Source organism: Pan paniscus, chromosome 15, assembly GCF_029289425.2.
Source record: "Pan paniscus chromosome 15, NHGRI_mPanPan1-v2.0_pri, whole genome shotgun sequence".
NCBI lineage: Eukaryota > Metazoa > Chordata > Mammalia > Primates > Hominidae > Pan > Pan paniscus.
The window spans coordinates 22,891,503-22,909,649 of NC_073264.2; the positions used below are offsets into that span (position 1 = coordinate 22,891,503).

At 44.2% G+C, this 18,147-nt stretch overlaps 1 protein-coding gene across 18 annotated transcripts in view; it reads right to left on the reverse strand.

The window, feature by feature from the left end:
* Positions 1-18,147, reverse strand: part of CHD8 (chromodomain helicase DNA binding protein 8) — a 71,171-nt gene that overhangs the window by 51,031 nt on the left and 1,993 nt on the right. For 2 of the 18 annotated variants that reach the window (XM_055097254.2, XM_034937258.3), the window contains exons 1-2: positions 1,047-1,186; positions 754-818 (exon numbers count right to left, since the gene is read on the reverse strand). The exons of 8 other annotated variants lie outside the window; for them this stretch is intronic. The gene's annotated coding sequence lies outside the window, so the exon portion shown is untranslated. Of the gene's footprint in view, positions 1-753; positions 1,187-18,147 lie in introns of those variants that run through there. 8 more of the 18 variants (XM_055097260.1, XM_034937260.2, XM_055097255.1 and 5 more) reach the window with 6 other exon arrangements.

Genomic DNA, 18,147 nt, shown 5'->3' on the forward strand with positions numbered 1-18,147 from the left:
TTAACCTCTAGCTGCTCAAAGGTTCAGAAAAGAATAAACTATTTTATTTACTTCAAAGAACAAATCTTGTTGTTGGAAACTGTATGCTTTCAAGAAGATCAGTTGCAGATAGACATAAATACATGTTACTGAAACATAAGATGGGTAGAAGCAGCTTAATTTAAATGAGAAATACCTTGAAAATAAAATAATCCAAAGGGCTAAAATGAAAATCACCAACATAATTTTAAAAGAGAAGTATTTTAAAACTGTACCATGAAGACATTCGTGAGACACGAAGGGTCTCAAATCTTATACAGAAATGAAAAATAAACATCCAAAGTGAATGCAATCACAATTTAGGGTCAGCAAAGGATCAGGATGGAAAGACATAGGACCAAATTGGAGCCACTCAGATTTCCTAAGTAGATCAAGATCCTAGGCCATTTTCTCTGTCTTCACCATTCTCACTGCCAAATGTGTGGCTACTCTGTTTCTGTTTTCCAATTACTGAAAGAGAAAGCACTCACACCTCAATCAAGGGTATGATCATTTGGGGGAAAATAAGGCTGGTAAAGTAAGACCTTGTGAATAAATCGGAAAAGCAAAATAGGCAACTACGACAGCTAAAGACATGTATTTTCAGGGGGTAAAGAAGAAACTAGAGAGATTCTGCACTCATGAAAAAAGGGAAAGGGCGAGGTGAGGAAGTGAGGGGTTGATGGAGAGGAAAACGCGACTGGGGTGGGGGTGGGGGGGACCCGGGTACATTACCTGCTCATACTGCCGGGGTTGGTGCCAGTAAGGTCCATACAGCAGAGGCGGAAGATTTCTGGTAACTGGAGACCCCAAAATGGAAATGAGGTACATGCACTTGAGGTAAGGAGCTAGCGGGGGTGCCCTCCAGGGTGGGGATGGCCAAGACGGGAAGATGCGGGGGGTGGGGGGTGTGGATGCCCGGGATAGGAGCAATGTTAGGGCGGAAGCTGCAGGCTGAGAGGCCCGACAAGCCCTGAAGGAGAAAACGAGCTGTGCCTCACCCCAGTGGAGGAGAGAGGTGGCTTTACCTGCAGTGGCTGTGGGGGGCCGGTTCGCCCCTCTCCCTGTCTCTCCAGCACCAGTTCCCCCTCCTCCTGCGCAACCTAACCTGATGCTCCTGCCCGCCCCGCGCCATCATTGGCTAAAGCGCACTGCCACTCACAAAAGGCGAAAAGACGCAAAACAGCGCAAAGGGTGGGACTATAAGGAGCTCCCTTCCCCCTCCCCCGCAGGTTAGGTTGAGAGCGCACGGAGAGGCCTATCCGGTTTCTAGGGCCGAGGCGAAGCCTGCAGCTTGCTTGAAAAAAGGGGGCTGGCCAGAGGAACAGTCTCATAGTACGCGAAACCAGTCCTGGAGATTAAATTCCCTACCATCTACACTGAATTCTTCACCCTGAGGAGTATAAACTTGGGAGGGAGGGTTCCGCGCTAGGCCAGCTCCGCCTCCCTCTGAATCCCCGGCCTTCTAGCAGCCCTGTCAACCTCTCTCCTGTAGAGACTACAGGGTATCCCACTACCTAATAAAAGGGGCCAAATCTTCTTCCCTCCATCGTGGGAGTCAGCCCAGCTGGAATATGGGGCCTTTTAAAGCACTCTTTCTGCCACAACACATAAGGTTGCCGTGCATTTTTGACACTCTGACCCTTCAATACCAATACGGCTTTTTAGACAGTAATTCCTGGGGCCCTCTAACAATTCCCGACCCTTAGCCCGCTCAAAACAAACACTCCTCACCCTCTAAACTCGGTTTCCTGTTCTCCCATCTCTTGAAACTCAGCCCATTTGACCTTTTAATCAGTGTCCACTTTGCGATGTCACTTGAAATCACTCTAATTCCCAGTGAGACTAGACAACCCCAGAATGATGGTGTGCAAGCTTAAATCCACCAAAGTAAACTTTTTTTTTCCCTTTTTTGAGACAGAGTCTCACTCTGTCGCCCAGGCTGGAGTGTAGTGGCGCAATCTTGGCTCACTGCAACCTCCGCCTCGCGTGTTCAAGCGATTCTCTTGCCTCAGCCTCCCGAATAGCTGGGATTACAGGCGCCTGCCACCACACCTAGCTAATTTTTGTATTTTTAGTAGAGACAGGGTTTCACTATGTTGGCTAGGCTGGTCTCGAACTCCTGACCTCAAGTGATCCACCCACCCCAGCCTCCCAAAGTGCTGGGATTACAGGCGTGAGCCATCACGCCCAGCCAGGACACTGTTATTAAAAAGAGCAGTTTAGGCCGGGTGTGGTGGTGGCTCATGCCTGCAATCCCAGCACTTAGAGAGGCCGAGGTGGGCAGATCGCTTGTATCCAGGAGTTCAAGACCAGCCTGGGCATTACATAGTAACACCTAGTCTCTTAAAAAAAAAAAAAAAAGAAAGAAAGAAAAAAGAAAGATGCCGGGCGCAGTGGCTCACACCTGTAATCCCAGCACTTTGGGAGAGCGAGGCGGGCAGACCACGAGGTCAAGAGATCTAGACCATCCTGGTCAACATGGTGAAACCCCGTCTCTACTAAAAATACAAAAATTACTGGGCATAGTGGCATTCGCCTGTAGTCCCGGCTACTTGGGAAGCTGAGGCAGAATCGCTTGAACCTGGGAGGCAGAGGTTGCAGTGAGCCAAGATCACGCCACTGCACTCCAGCCTGGTGACACAGCGAGACTCTGTCTTAAAAAAAAAAAAAAGCCAAAAAAAGCCAGGTGCAGTGGCTCACACCTGTAATCTCAGCATTTGGGAGGCCAAGGTGGGCAGATCACTTGAGGCCAGGAGTTTGAGATCAGCTTGGCCAACATAGCGAAACCCCATCTCTACTAAAAATACAAAAACTAGCTGGGAGTGGTGACACTCACCTGCAGTCCCAGCTACTGGGGAGGGTGAGGCACGAGGATTGCTTGAACCCAGCAGGTGGAGGGTGCAGTGAGCCAAGATCATGCCAAGGCACTCCAGCCTGGGCAACACAGTGAAACAATGTCTCAAAAAAGAAAAAAAAAGGGCGGCTTATCTCCTGACCATTAGTTTCCTCTGAAAGTATCCTCAACACTGAAATCCTATTTTCTTATACTCTGAGGACACAAATTAGGAAAATCAACTTGCTTTAGATGTCCTATTTTTTAAAGATCCTAGCATTACCACTGTCGCTAAAAACACCTAATTACTACTCCTGTAAACAGCAATACTGTTTTCCCATTCACTGTGGCTCAAAACCTCAACAGTCTCTAAAACCTCCCCCTGTAGCCACCATCCAATCATTTGCCAAGTGTCATTGATTCTCTTACAATATATAACAAAGATTTTGGAGCTGCCAAAGACTCTGTCAACCTTCTTAGTGTATAGATGAGAAAACTGAGGCTTAGAGAGTTGAATGTTTGACTATGAAACTAAGTGGCAAGTTAGGATTCATATATCTGACTCCTATTTCTGCTGCCATCTCCCTTACTTATGTAGTTGCTTATGTAAGAGAAAAGCCTCATAAAAAATCTCTCTACTCACCCTACTAATCCATTCTGCAACCAGATTAATATCCTAAAACACAGTATGGCCAAATCAGACTTGTGCTGGAAAATTTTCAAAGGCTCCTAATTACTTAAGACAATATCTTATATTTCCTGTCTTATTTTCTACCATTCGTCTACATATACTTGCTAGCCAAAAAAAGACAAATTACTATTGTCGTATTTTTTCTAATCTGAGCCTAATATTGCTGCCTTCAAATTATACACGTTTAATTTCTTTCTTTGCATTACCAAAATCTTACTTATTATCCTCTAAGTTCAACATCAAATGCCTCTTATTACTTCAATATGTATTGAGTATATAACATGCCAAGTAATCTGCTAGTATTAGGGATCCAAAAACAAGTAAGACATAATCCCTACCCTCAACTCACAATAAGTAAGAGTGCATTTGTGTATGTATGTGGGAAGAGGGTAAAGAGTAGGCAGTATGATAACAGTGACAAATAAAAACAATTATAATACAAGGTGACAATTCAATAAGACCAGCAGGGGCTCAGGAGGAAAAAACATCAATAAAGTAGTTTCTTTTTTTTGTTGCTGGTTTTTTTTTCTTGAGATGGAGTCTCACTCTGTTGCCCAGGCTGGAGTGCAGTAGTGCGATCTCGGCTCACTGCAACCTCTGCCTCCCGGGTTCAAGTGATTCTCCTGCCTCAGCCTCCCGGGTAGCTGGGATTACAGACGTCCACCACCATGCCCGGCTAATTTTTGTATTTTTAGTAGAGATGAGGTTTCACCATGTTGGCCAGGCTGGTCTCGAACTCCTGACCTCAGGTGTTCCACCCACCTCAGCCTCCCAAAGTGCTGAGATTACAGGTGTGAGCCACCACGTCCAGCCAAGAAAATAGTTTCTTAAACAATGAGGAAAAGTTACCAGGTGGGAGGGAAAGGTGGGCTTTAAGAAAGGGATATTCAGGCAGCAGGGACAGGAAGAGGGAAGGCAAAACAAAGCATAGCAATGAGAAACAGCATGAGACATGTAGAGGAAACTCTGGTTCTGTAGTTCAGCCTTGCTAAAGTGTAAATCGCGAAGAAGGAACTGGATGGAGATGAAGCTGAAGGGACAGGTAAGGGCCACAGCGTGGAGAGCCTTGAATAACATTTTCTTACAGGTGGATGAGGAGCCACTGAAACATGGAATAACGTAATCAGAATTACATTTTGGTTAGCTAACTCTGGCTCTAGGGGGTGAGAGGACAGAGGACACAAAAGCAGTTAGGAGGCTGCTGAGACCAGAAAGGAGTTGTATAGTAAACATTTGCTAGTTTTTTTCTGCTCAGCAACCAAAAGGCCCCTTTCTATATTTTCCATGGAAAGCTGGATCTTATCTCCCCATATGGAGCCTGGGGAGATAGGGTTCAATCACCTCCTCCCCTTCCTAGCAAAGAGGAAGTATGCATGCACATGACCTAGGCTAGTTTAAATGGATACTCCTGCTGGGGAAGTCTTGACTTTGCAGGAGTAATGCAAAGACCCAGGACCAACCAGTTAGACAATATTTGGCAATGGCAGACATTAGAGTCCAACTGTAGCATCCTATATAGACTGGTCAGTGGTGTGACCTTGACCTTCTCTTTGGTCTTCCGTCCTTTGATTTCACACCATTCTCTAAACCAGGTTCTCTAATATTCCCATTACTTTTTTGAGCCATTCAGTATCCTTGCAATAAATTTTCTTCCTGCTTAAGTTACCCAAAAGATGATTCCTGTTGTTTGCAACCAAGAATCCTAACACAATTATTAGGGCCTAAATTATAGCAATATGGTTCAAAAGATAGTGATAGAATTGTTTATTGGCCTTTTGCTAAGATCAAGTTTAAAAAATAATAATGGGAGGGAAATGACAAAGCCAGAAACACTTAAGGGATAAAAATCAGTAGAACCTGGAGTTCAGAGGGAAAGATGAATAGTTTAGCCATATTGAAAATGAGCTGCCTAGAGCTGGGCGCGGTGGCTCATGCCTGTAATCCCAGCACTTTGGGAGGCCGAGGCGGGCATATCACGAGGTCAGGAGACAGAGACCATCCTGGCTAACACGGTGAAACCCCGTCTCTACCAAAAATACAAAAAAATTAGCCGGGCGTGGTGGTGGGCACCTGTAGTCCCAGCTACTAGGGAGGCTGAGAGAGGAGAATGGCGTGAACCCGGGAGGCGGAGCTTGCAGTGAGCCAAGATTGTGCCACTGCACTCCAGCCTGGGTGACAGAGCGAGGCTCCACCTCAAAAACAAACAAACAAACAAACAAAAAACCCAAAAAGAAAATGAGCTGCCTATAGTATGTTAAGTAGTGACATTCAGTAGGAGGTTGGCTGTATGAGCCTAAAAGTCTGGCTTGGAGATAGATTTTGAGAGTTATTAGCAACTAAGTGTTAGCTGTAAAAGTGGAGATTACCCAGGGAATGTGAAGAGCAGGTCAAGGATAGGAAAAACTGCAAGGCTGGGAGGCCAAGGCCGAAGAATTGCTTGAGCCCAGGAGTTTGAGATCAGCCTGGGTAACAAAGGGAGACTGTCTCTACAATTAGGCCGGGTGCAGTGGCTCATGCCTGTAATCCCATCACTGGGAGGCGGAGGCAGGCAGATTGCTTAAGCCCAAGAGTTCAAGACCAGCCTGGGCAACACGGCGAAACCCTGTCTCTACAGAAATACAAAAATTAGCCAGGCGTGTGACACAGGCCTATAGACCCAGCTGCTTTCAGGGCTGAGGCAGGAGGATTGCCTGAGCCCGGGAAGTTGAGGTTGCAGTGAGTCAAGACTGTGCCACTATACTTTAGCCTGGGCAACAGAGTCTGACCCTGTCTCAAAATAAAATAAAATAAAAAATTAGCCAGGCATGGTGGCATATGCTGTGGTCTCAGCTACTTGGGAGGCTAAGGCAGGAGGATCGCTTAAGGCTTCAGTGAACCATGTTCATGACACTGCATTCCAGCCTGGGTGACAGAGACCGTATCAGAAAGGAGAAAAGAGACAGGGGAGGAGAGGAGAGGGGAGGGGAGGGGAGGGGAGGAGAGGAGAGGAGAGGAGAGGAGAGGAGAGGAGAGGAGAGGAGAGGAGAGGAGAGGAGAGGAGAAGGGAGGAGAAGGGAGGAGAGGGGAAGAGAGGGGAGGAGAGGGGAGGAGAGGGGAGGAGAGGGGAGGAGAGGGGAGGAGAGGGGAGGAGAGGGGAGGAGAGGGGAGGAGAGGGGAGGAGAGGGGAGGAGAGGGGAGGAGAGGGGAGGAGAGGGGAGGAGAGGGGAGGAGAGGGGAGGGGAGAAAGGAAAGAAAGGAAGAAAGAAAGAGAACAACTGTACAAATATTGTTGGGAGAGACAAGAGAATGTTAATGTCTGTGAAGTACTGGAGAACCTATATCCATTCTGAAGAATGTAGCTGCAATTCACCTCTAATTAAGTCCTGTCAAATATAAACACATCCAAGGTTGAAAGAAAACTTCAGATTTTCCAAAAGCCAGAATTTTGACTGTAAATAACTAATTTTTTAAGAAAACTAAACACTATGCAGGATAAAGAAAACACTTAGCTGGGTTGGGCTCAGTGGCTCACACATGTAATCCCAGCACTTTGGGAGGCCGAGGCGGGAGGATCACCAGGTCAGGAGATTGAGACCATCCTGGCTAACACGGTGAAACTCCGTCTCTACTAAAAATACAAAAAATTAGCCGGGTGTGGTGGCGGGCACCTGTAGTCCCAGCTACTCGGGAGGCTGAGGCAGGAGAATGGCGTGAACCCGGGAGGTGGAGCTTGCAGTGAGCCAAGATTGCGCCACTGCACTCCAGCCTGGGTGACAGACTGAGACTCTGTCTCAAAAAAAAAAAAAAAAAAAGAAAAGAAAACACTTAGCTGGAGACCCAACTGAGATTTTTAGTGGAGTGAGAAAAGCTAAGGAGGAACCCAGGAGAACAACAGAAATTAAGAATCAGAATAATGCCTTCTTAAGCAGGTAGAGAAAAAACAGCTAGAGAAGCAAGACAGTGCAGTGTCACAGAGGCAGAGAATAGAGATTTGCAGGGGAAGAGTCATCAATTATATCAAACAAAGCAAAAATGTCCAACCATGTAAGAACTTTAGGACTGGGCGCTGTGGCTCACGCCTGTAATCCCAGCACTTTGGGAGGCCGAGGTGGGTGGATCACGAGGTCAGGAGATCGAGACCATCCTGGCTAATACGGTGAAACCCCATCTCTACTAAAAAATAACAGAAAATTAGCTAGGTGTGGTGGCGGGCGCCTGTATTCCCAGCTACTGGGGAGGCTGAGGCAGGAGAATGGCGTGAACCCGGGAGGCGCAGCTTGCAGTGAGCTGAGATCGCACCACTGCACTCCAGCCTGGGCAACAGAGCGAGACTCCGTCTCAAAAAAAAAACAAAACACTTTAAAATGTCCACTGGATGTAATACTTGAAAGCCTTTCTGATACCTACTTTCCACTGTCAAACCAGAAGTGAATCTGTCCATGTGAGTTTTCATAGCATTATGTGTAGTCCTCTTTTAGGATAATTATCTTTTCCTTTATATTTTACTTACATTTGTATATGGAAATATAATGAGCTTTGAAGTCCAAGGGACCTGGGCTCAAATTTCTGTCCCATCAAGAAAATCAACCTTTCTGAGTCTAGCTCATTCCTCTACATAAAGGGGATAGCAGTATTAAGTTACAGGAACATTTATGAGGATTAATGAAACAACTGGCACAGTGCTTGACACATAACCACTAAGTCCTAGTAGGTACTCGACAAACGTTGTTGGATAAATTGGAAAAAAAAAAATTGTTTTTGCCAATATCTATACCTAGGATACTGTAATGAGCCTGAGAGAGGGTCACTACCCAGATTAATGGCCTCCAAAATAGTTTAGTTTCAGTTGGCTAATACCTATGAGCTTGAGTGCACACTCTAGCTCTCTCTCCCTTTATATTAAATCTAATTTAAGGTGAACAGGAATAGCTACATTCTAGATTCTAGAGTCTGAAGATCATGTTCAACTAAATGGCTTTGGTCAGCCTAAGCCTGCTCTAGATGTTCCATGTCACTAGTATCCCATTTTGAGTGGTGAGACTTCACACTCTAAAGGATCCAAGGAAGGGTCATAAAAATTGCAAAAACACCACTCCCACCCTCAAACATATTTTTTATCCCATGGCTTACAGGACACCACACTTTTCAAGTTTTCCTTCAATCTATTTAACCACTTTTTAAAAAAAAAAATTTATTTGCTACTTTTTTCCTATACCACTCCTTTAATTGAAGTTCACTTTGGTCCTAGACCTTCTTTTCATTCTATACTTTCTTTTCAAGGATGTCTAATTCCAATACATCACCTCAATTATTATTCATTATTTTCTTCAATAAATTATATGCTTATGTCTCTCATATGTCTGGGCAAGATGTCACCTTTGAACTCTTGGTCTGTATATCTCCCTGCTTAATCCATAGCTTTTCTTGGTAGACTCTCCAGTTCCCCCATCCTCATCCCACTACCACATGTGCACATACACAAACTGGTAATCATTCTCCAGCATCTCCTATCTGGATAGTCATGGTTGCACAGACCAGAAACCTACCTTACTACCCGTACCCAGTATTTTAAATTCCCATCTTTACCTCCTAAAGATCCCTCAAATCCATCTACTTCTGCCTTTATTACCCTTTGGCTCAAAAGATGGCTCAATTTATCATGTTCATTTCCCTAGACTACTGCAATTACCTTCTAACTGGTTCTCTTCCATTCTGCCACTTTAATTCTTACTTATCCTTCAAAGCTCATTTCAACAAAAAGTTGGGTCAGGCGCCGTGGCTCACACCTGTAATCCCAGCACTTTGGGAGGCCGAGGCGGGTGGATCACGAGGTCAGGAATTCAAGACCTGCCTGGCCAAGATGGTGAAACCCTGGCTGGGCGTGGTAGCTCACATCTGTAATCCCAGCACTTTGGGAGACCGAGGCGGGTGGATCACCTGAGGTCAGGAGTTCGTTCAAGACCAGCCTGGCCAACATGGTGAAACCCCATCTATACTAAAAATAAAATAAAAATTTAGCCAGGCGTGGTGGTGTGCGCCTGTAATCCCAGCTACCTGGGAGGCTGAGGCAGGAGAATTGCGTGAATCCAGGAGGCAGGAGAATTGCTTGAATCCAGTAGGCAGAGGCTGCAGTGAGGCAAAATCATGCCACTGCACTCCAGCCCAGGCGACAGAGCAGGATTCGGTCTCAAAAAAAAAAAAAAAGTCAGCTGGGCACAGTGGCTCACACCTGTAATCTCAGCACTTTGGGAAGCCGATGCGGGTGGATCACGAGGTCAGGAGTTCGAGACCAGCCTGGCCAAGATGGTGAAACCCTGTCTCTACTAAAAGTACAAAAATTAGCTGGGCGTGGTAGCGGGCACCTGTAATCCCAGCTACTCGGGAGGCTGAGGCAGGAGAATCAGTTGAACCCAGGAGGTGAAGGTTGCAGTGAGCTGAGATCGTGCCACTGCACTCCAGCCTGGCGACAGAGCGAGACTCCATCTCAAAAAAAAGATGGTGAAATCCCGTCTCTACTAAAACTACAAAAATTAGCCAGGTGCGGTGGCAGGCACCTGTAATCCCAGCTACTTGGGAGGCTGAGGCAGAAGAATTGCTTGAACCCAGGCAGCAGAGGTTGCAGTGAGACAAGATCGCGCCACTGCACTCCAGACTGGGTAACACGGCGAGATTCCGTCTCAGAAAAAAGAAAAAAGTTTTCCTTGATTTCCCAGACTAGTAACAGCTAAAATTGCTGAATGTACATTACATGCTAGGCACTCTAAGCAATGAAAATGTATTAACATACTTAATTTTCTTCTTCTTCTTTTTTTTTTTTTTTTGAGACAGGGTATCATTCTGTCACCCAAGCTGGAGGTGGCACCATCTCGGCTCACTGCAACCTCTGTCTCCCAGGCTCAAGCAATGCCTCTGCTTCAGCCTCCCAAGCAGCTGGGACAACAGGCACACGCCACCACGCTTGGCTAGTTTTGCATTTTTGGTAGAGACGGGGTTTCGCCATGTTGCCCAGGCTGGTCTGGAATTCCTGGCCTCAAGTGATCGGCCTGCCTCAGATTCCCAAAGTGCTAGGATTACTTTGGCGTGAGCCACAGCTCCTGGCTTCTTATTTAATTTTCTTAACAAGACTAAAATAACTATCTCTATTTCACAGATGTGGAAACTGAGGCACAAAGAGATAATACCTTGCCCAATATCCTACAGCTAGTGAAAAGTAGTACCAGATTCAAATTTAGGCAGTGTAGCTCCAGAAGACACATTCTTAACCACCTTACTATACTATGCTCTAGGTTACATGCCCCATTATAAATTATCTTATAACTTCCAGTACTTCTCCTTTGTTGTAAAGATTGAATAACTGATTATATAATTGTTTGATGTCTACTCTCTCTCCCCCATTAGAATGCAAGTTCCACAAGGGTAAAGGCTTGTCTATGACTTGTCCATTACAGTATTCCCTTTGCTTATCGGGTGGTAATGGGCATTCAATGTATTTTTGTTGAAGGAATGCACTGAATTTCCAGTTGAAGGTGTGTGGGAGAGAGGTTTCTGAGCCAAAGCAATGGCTTCCCTCACTCAGACTGCATGACAACAAAAGCGCAGTAGCACAGTTTCCTACCAGAAACATTCAGAAGAAGTATCGTAAAATCACAAGCACCTTCACTTTTTAGTAGCTGTAGCAGACACAGATTTTACATAAAGCAAAAGGGGTTGTATGGCACTACACATAAAAGACTGTTTTCTAGAGTGAGGTACTCGCTGTTGACAGTAATGAAATGTTAGTTACCCCGTTAGGGTTAGGACTATAATGCCTCAGTGGTGACCAATTCCAGCTGTGGCAAGAAGTGAACGGATGACACTATATCCCCCCCACCTTTTTTTTTTTTGAGACAGGGTCTCCCCATGTTGCCCAGGTTTGAATGCAGTACCACGATCTCAGCTCACTGCAACCTCCTCCTCCAGAGTTCAAGTGATTCTCCCACTTTAGCCTCCTGAGTAGCTGGGAGTACAGGCACGCACCACCACATCTAGCTAATTTTTGTATTTTTAGTAGAGACGGGGTTTAACCATATTGGTCAGGCTGCTCTCAAACTCCCAACCTCAGGTGATCAACTCGCCTCAGCCTCTCAAAGTGCTAGGATTACAGGCGTGAGCCACTGCGCCTGGCCGGATGACACTATATCCTTATGACTCAAAAATAGAGCATGGATTCTTTTTTTTTTTCTAAGTCAACCTCATTGTAGATTTTTTTTTTTCCAGTAAAACCCTCAAGTTTTGGCCTAAGTCTGAAGACAGAAAATAAGAGCCTAATCTTTGGGGAACATTAGACTTAGGTCAAGTTTGGACTGGATCTGGAGAAGTTGCTCTTCACTGGCTCATGGTCACTAAGGTGAAAATAATACTCTCTGCTCTAGATGAGAAATCTCTAACTGGGCCAATGTTCACCTTATACTACCACTTTTGCGATCCAACATAAGTAACAATGTATATTAATTTAGGTAACAGATTCATGTCCTCTTCATGCTCCCCCTCATACATTCCTGCATGCCCTATTTTAACTGAGCCAAGTACACATAAATGTGTTCAGCCTAATAGAAATATATAAATATTTACCTAATAACCAGAGGCTATACGGAATTGTTTTCACTGCAACCATTATGCTAAAAGAGTATGTGTGGGAGGAGAAACATCATAAAGCACTGTTATTATCAGACTTGTGCCTAAAAACTGACCCCAGTGACATGGGATTCATGAAATTTTAATGGGCTAAACTGACTTGCATTGGCTAAAAAAGTGAGTTATATGCAAGACTGACCAAGTCATTTGCCCCTGTACAGCTTAAAGTATTTCACATAATCTTATCTTCAAAATAACTAAGTTAAATAAAAGAAACAAACTATTTACTCTTTTTCCTTTTAACAGAGATACAAAGACGTAAATAAATCTTACATTCTCAAGGTTCTACAATTTTCAAAGGCACAGCTTTAACAGGCTACTGAATACCTACCTGTCTAGTGCTGTGGTCAAAGACAGTTTGCACACAGGGGTAAGCACTGACTTTTTTTTGTTTTTTGAGACACTGTCTCACTCAGTCACCCAGGCTGGAGTGCAGTGGCTCAATCTCAGCTCACTGAAAGCTCCGCCTCCCAGATTCAAGCGATTCTCCTGCCTCAGCCTCCTGAGTAGCTGGGACTACAGGCGCGTGCCACTACACCCGGCTAATTTTTTTTTTTTAATTTTTAGTAGAGACGGGGGTTTTCAGCATGTTGGTCAGGCTGGTCTCAAACTCCTGACCTCATGATCCACCCGCCTCGCCCTCCCAAAGTGCTGGGATTACAAGGCGTGAGCCACCACGCCTGGACCAGCACTGAACTTTTAAAAGGAGGAGGCTGGGCTGGGCACGGTGGCTCACGCCTGTAATCCCAGTACTTTGGGAGGCCGAGGCTGGCAGATCACGAGGTCAGGAGATCGAGACCATCCTGGCTAACAAGGTGAAACCCCATCTCTACTAAAAATACAAAAAATTAGCCGGGCGTGGTGGCGGGCGCCTGTAGTCCCAGCTACTTGGGAGACTGAGGCAGGAGAATGGCGGGAACCCAGGAGGCGGAGCTTGCAGTGAGCCAAGACTGCGCCACTGCACTCCAGCCTGGGCGACAGAGTGAGACTTCATCGCAAAATAAATAAATAAAATAAAATAAAATAAAAGGAGGGAGGCTGGATAATAAATGGGGCTTTGAAGTCAGACCAGAGCTCCTCCTACTCTTGGTTGTGTTACCTAACTTCACAGTCTTTTTAAATTTTCCCTGTAAAATGAAACTAGCACCACATACATTTCAGTTATTCTTAAGATTAAAAGATAACATACAATGTTTGGCACATAGTAGGCAAATAAAAAGGAATTTATTATTCTCCATCCAATATCTTAAAACAGTACCACTGAAGGCTTCTCTCAAAGCAAAATTACTCCTCAGAGACTTGGCAGAGCCGATCTGTTAGGCAGAATGGAGGGATACCGAAATAGATGTAAAAGTTTCACAATTAGAATGGCAGGACTGCTGGGCAGGATGAAAGGACTCCAGTACTACCATGCTGAGAAAGCAGCACAAGTCTTTAACATCATAACCATGGAACAGATTTCAACCAGCACTTGTGATCTAGAGTAACATCCCAGGTAATTCAACTAATCACTTTTATGTTTGTAGGAATATGTCAGTGTCTATTTCTTAAGTATTCAATTTACTTCACAATACCTGCTTGTGGTAACTTTTAGTTTCCAACTGACTAGACTGTCCCTTGGTAGTTCACATGTCCAGATCCAGCTTACTTAGCTTTTGACTCCAATGACTTTCAGGAGCGTAGTGAAAGGAAGTAACCATTGCCTACACTATATAGTTAAATTTTCATTTAAAAAAGCAGTCATATTTGTAAAACAGGCGAAAGCACTACATTTTATAGGAGAATTGATATGCAAATTAAGGAAGAACTGACTAATGTGCCCCAGACCCAGGAAGGGGAGGAAAAACAAGAATGACTGGGTACTGAGTAGAAGAAATGAAAAATACTGAGTAAAAGTTCAATGTTTATGCAACTTGCTAGCCCCTATTCAAAAATCCACTAATTTGTGCAGCAGCAATAGAAAATGAAAAAAAAGATGAAAAAATTCAAAAATCCAGAAACATCTTACCATTAGTGCTGTTTACTTAGATAGATGTATATCTGATAAAATCATGTTCCATACACGAAATTCTGTTATGATTTGGGTGTATCTAAATGAGCAGCCAAACTATAGAAATCACTGGTTTCTTCCAGAACTAACCAAAAAGAAATTCCCATATCACTAATATGACAATGTACTTCTGAATAACCATGTCCCAAAGAAATAATCCCCAAAGCTATAGTGCATCCCCAAAGTATGTAGTGGAAGAAAAAAAGAAAGCAGGAAATTCCAAAGGTTTCTATAATAACACAAGAGACAATCTGAGAAACCTTAAACATTTTACAACTCTTAGCTGAGCACTGTGATATGGGCCGGCCTGTAACCCCAGCTACTTGGGAGGCTGAGATGGGAGGACTACTTGGGCCAAAAAGTTTGAGGTTGCAGTGAGCTATAACTGCACCACTGCACTCCAGCCTACATAACAAACACAGTAAGATCCTGTCTCTTAAAAAAAAACAAAAACAGAAAAAAAGAAAAAAAAAAGCGTAAGACCTTATAGCTGTTGAGTAGCCTTCTTCTCAAATAAAATTAAGAATTCAGTTACTATATATCCTTTATTGGAAAGCTACTGACATAGTCTTAGTAGAATTACAGACTCTGAAAACAAAAAGGTGTTATTAGGAAATTACTAATCACTGGAATATTGAGACACTACCCAAAGGATTGGCACTATCACATTTAAGGTGCTAACATACAAGGGAGCAATGAAGCACAGTCCTGGAAATTATCTGGTAATTTCAGTAGCATGCTATTTAATTATCTTTTTAAAATGAAATAAACAACAAATAAAATGAAGTCATATACAATAAATATCTATGAAATATTAATATACAAAGGAAAGAAAATCAGGGATATTTCACTCCTTAAATGACAAGGTCAACCCTTTCTTAATAATTACACATAACAGTAAATCATAGTTCTGGAAACTCTTTCCAAACAAACTAGTGAGAATATACTACAGGAGAATCTGAATTTGAAGAGGTTAGAATGTTGTCTAAGATCCCTACACTGCTCCACTGCTTAAAATATATTCCTGGATCTTTCCCTGCTAAAGACTAATGTAAAAGTAATTATCGGCTGGGTGCGGTAGCTCACACCTGTAATCCCAGCTCTTAGGGAGGCAGAGGCAGGAAGATAGCTTGAGCCCAGGAGTTTGAGACCAGCCTGGCCAACATAGTGAAACCCCGACTCTACTAAAAATACAAAAAATCAGCTGGGCATGGTGGCACACGCCTATAGTCCCAGCTACTCGGGAGGCTGAGGCAGGAGAGTCACCTGAACCCGGGAGGCGGAAGTTGTGCTGAGACGAGATCGCCCCATTGCACTCCAGCCTGGGCAACAGAATGAGACTCTGTCTCAAAAAAAAAAAAAAAAAGTAATTATCTATGCCAGGCTAATTTCTATCTATGCCTGCTGGAATTTTTATTATCCTGTACCATACAATTAATTAATGGGTAGAAATTACGTGCTTTAAGTCTCCTGCTGCAACCTGAAGGCAACAAATAAGATATTTTCAAGTTGACCATTTTGCTTCATGTAACATTAACAAACTAAGGGCCTAGTGAAGGATGGAAACGATATAATTAATAATAAAAGGGCAAAAGAAATGTTACCTAGAGAACAGCTTAATGAGAAACGTCAGAGATTAAGATACTTTGTAGTTTAAATGTAAAACATTAAGTAACTACAAAGAGGTGGACTTATTTTACAATACAAATACAATGAAAACTTTAGAGTTTCATTTAAAGTTTACTCACCCACAAAACTGAGAGATTAAAGGAGAAAAAGGTTATCCAAGACAAAATCTAGAATGCAGTAAATGTTTTGTTGTTGTTTTGAGATGGAGTCTCGCTCTGTCACCAGGCTAGAGTGCAGTGGCACGATCTAGGCTCACTGCCATCTCCGCCTCCCTGGTTCAAGTGATTCTCCTGCCTCAGCCTCCCGAGTAGCTGGGCCTACAGGACCACGCCACCACGCCCAACTAATTTTTGTATTTTTTAAAGTAGAGACGGGGTTTCATCATGTTGGCTAGGATGCCCGCCTTGGCCTCCCAAAGTACTGGGATTACAGGCGTGAGCCACTGCACCCAGCCAGAATGCAATAAATGTTAAATAAACTTTAGGTAAAAGAAAACTTCAGGCCTGGTGTGGTGGCTCACGCTTGTAATCCTGGCACTTTGGGAGGCCGAGGCAGGCAGATCAGCCTGAGGTCAGGAATTTGAGACAAGCCTGGCCAACATGGTGAAACCCTGTCTCTGCTAAAAATACAAAAAATTAGCCAGGCGTGGTGGCACACGCCTTAACCCCAGCTACTTGGGAAGCTGAAGCAGGAGAATCACTTGAACCCAGGAGGTGGAGGTTGCAGTGAGCCGAGATCGCGCCACTGCACTACAGCCTGGGTGACACAGGGAGACTTGTCTCAAAAAAAAAAAAAAAAAGAAAAGAAAACTTCATACAACAATCCCATTACATAGAAATACAACTGTCAGCCGGGCGCAGTGGCTGACGCCTGTAATCCCAGCGATTTGGGTGGCCAAGACAGGCCGATCACGAGGTCAGGAGTTAAAGGCCAGCCTGGCCAATATGGTGAAACCCTGTCTCTACTAAAAATACAAAAATTAGCCAGGCATGGTGGTACGCGCCTGTAGTCCCAGCTACTCGGAAGGCTGAGGCAGAAGAATCACTTGAACTGGGAGGCAGAGCTTTCAGTGAGCAAAGATCGCACCACTGCATTCCTGCCTGGGTGACACAGCGAGACTCCATCTCAAAAAAAAACAAAAAACAAAAAACAAAGAAATACAACTGTCAGGCTGGGTGTGGTGGCCCACACCTGTAATCCCAGCACTTTGGGAGGCCAAGGTGGGAGGATCACTTGAGCCGAGGAGTTCAAGACCAGCTGGGGCAAGATGGCAAGACCCCGTCTCTTAAGAAAGAAAGAAAGACAACTCTCATTTGGGTACTAGGTACCAAAGAAAGACCACATCTTGAAAATTAGATACCCTAAAAGGTTTCAATTTTCACGAGGTCAGGAGTTAAAGACCAGCCTGGCCAATATGGTGAAACCCCGTCTCTACTAAAAATACAGAAATTACATTCCCTAAAAGGTTTCAGCTAAACAGAAGCAAAAGTGTACGTCAGTGAATTACGTGAAAAGGAAAGTGCACAAAATCACAGGAAGATGAAAAGATCACCAACTTGGTGAGACAAAAGAATAAAAGATGATAGATCATGTAAGAGGGGATATAAAAAGTTAAAGTGAGATAAGAAACATGATAGTCTATCAATGAATCAAATGCTAAAGGTAAAATAGTAAATATTATACCACAATGGTCACAGTAATGTAAGGACAGGTCATGCGAAGAACTGCAGATCAAGGACTGGCTCAAATCCAACTCCAGAAGTAGAGAGATTCTAGAGGTGAAAGTGGAGACTCGAGAGAAATGTTTGTCTTCTGTTTTCCTCCCAAGTATTAGGCTCAATGTAAGCTCAGAAGATAGCTTAACTCTTCCAGAGCTGTAGACAAACAGTTCACTAAAGCATTTAGCATTCATCTGAATGTTACAGTCCTTTCACATATGAGAATATCAAATCTTATTTCTTCAGTAAGCAAACACAGTTTTGACACCCACAAATTAATCTTAAGTGGTAATTTTGCTTAGAAAAGTGGCTCATGCCTGTAATCCCAGCACTTCGGGAGGCCGAGGCGGGAGGATCACGAGGTCAGAAGTTCAAGACCAGCCTAGCCAATATGGTGAAACCCCGTCTCTACTAAAAATAAAAAAAAAAATTAGCCGAGCATGGTGGCGGGCGCCTGTAATCCCAGCTACTCGGAAGGCTGAGGCAGGAGAATTACTTGAACCTGGGAGGCGGAGGTTGCAGTGAGCTGAGATCCTGCCACTGCACTCCAGCC